We start from the raw sequence: 1,776 nt of genomic DNA, 5'->3' as shown, positions 1-1,776 counted from the left end.
GAGCAAGTGCTGGAGATGGCAATATGTAGAAGGGTGCTCTTTGGTTGGCATGGATGAGTTGGGCTGAATGGCCTGTTTCCATGCTGTGCGATTCTATGGTCCACCGGACTGATTTCTGACTGGTTGCATCGTAGCCTGGGCCGGCAACTCAAATGCCCACAATTGAAGGAAGCTGCAGAGAGTGGTGCCTCAAAAAGGTCACCAGTATCATCACACCACCCTGGCCAAGTTCTCATCTCGCTGCTACCATCCGGAAGAAGGTAGAGGAGCCTGAGAACCGTGGCCTCCAGGTTCAAGAACAGCTTCTTCCCTGCAACCACCATACTCTTGAACTACATTAAACTCAGCAAAAGGAACACAAAGTGCTGGAGTAACTTAGCGAGTCAGGCAGCATCTTGGGAGAACATGGATAGGTGATGTTTTGGGTCAGGATCCATCTTCTACTAACCTCCGCAGCTATGATTTTCACTGGACGTTGTATAGTTTGCACTACTGACTTCAATTTGCACTATTATGATCTGGTTACTTGGTATAACATAATCAAGGACGAGTCTCACACCGGATCCTACCTCTTCTCTCTCCCATCAGGCAAGAGGTACAGAAATGAGAAAACGCACACCTCCAGATTCAGAGACAGCTTATTCCCAGCTGTTATTAGGCAACTGAACCATCCTATCAACAACTAGAGAGCAGTCCTGAACTACGATCGACCTCATTGGAGACCCTCACACTATTTTTAATAGGATTTTACTGGAGTTTATATCAAAGATACTAGAGGAGCTAGGTCTTTGGTTTATATTGCAATAAACATTATTCTCATTATCCTATATCTGTACACGTGTGAACAGCTCGATTGTCATCATTCATAGTCTTTCTGCGGACTGGATAGCACTTAACAAATGAGCTTTTCACTGTACCAATAAACTAAATTAAACACAAGGGCCACAAAATGCTAGAGTAATTCAGTGAGTCAGGCAGCATCTCTGGAGAATATAGAGAGCAACTGCAGATGCTGGTATATGCAAAAGATAGGCACAAACTGCTGAAGCAACTCAGTGGGCAGGCAGGGTCAAAGGATGGGTGACGTTTTAGGTTGGGACCCTTCTTTAGACTCTTCAGACGGGTTCAAGAGTCTGAAGAAGGGTGTGAGAGAAGCGTCACCCATCCTTTTTCTCCAGAGATGCTGCCTGACCAGTTAAATTACTCCAGCACTTTGTATCTATCTTCAGCCTCTCTGGAATAGAGCTAAAAGGACTTGATGTTTCAATCCCTGTAGTAAATCGGCACTCTTGATATTGGCAGTGGGACTGGACCGGCGAAAGGTACGTCATCATGCATAGGAAACATTTCAGGTCAAGACTTCTTCTACTAACTTCAGCAACAGTTATCTTCTCTGAACTTTGTATAGTACACAATTTGCACAATTATGATCTTGTTTCTTGGTATAACTGATAATTATACAATGTATGAGTTGTATAATTGTTTATCAATGTATAATTGTAGAATTATACATTTTATTGCGTTAATCATTAATGGCCTTGTTAGGCCGAGGCAAGTAAGAATTTCATGACAATTACACACCCTGACTTAATCCCGACGTGTACGAGCTTCAGCAGTACAGGGGCGTGCAGACCAGTCCATCGCGAGTGATATTTGCGCGTAACCCGGTCCTGGGTGGGCATCGTGCACGCGCGGCTCCGTGGAGGACGCGCCCGCCCGCGAGCTGGAGCAATTGTCGGGAACGCGCCCCGGGCAGCAGTGCACGGGCACGCGCAC

The sequence above is a fragment of the Leucoraja erinacea genome, chromosome 4 (assembly GCF_028641065.1).
Source record: "Leucoraja erinacea ecotype New England chromosome 4, Leri_hhj_1, whole genome shotgun sequence".
Lineage (NCBI taxonomy): Eukaryota > Metazoa > Chordata > Chondrichthyes > Rajiformes > Rajidae > Leucoraja > Leucoraja erinaceus.
The sequence above is the reverse complement of the archived record's forward strand: the minus strand, read 5'-3'. Positions refer to the sequence as shown.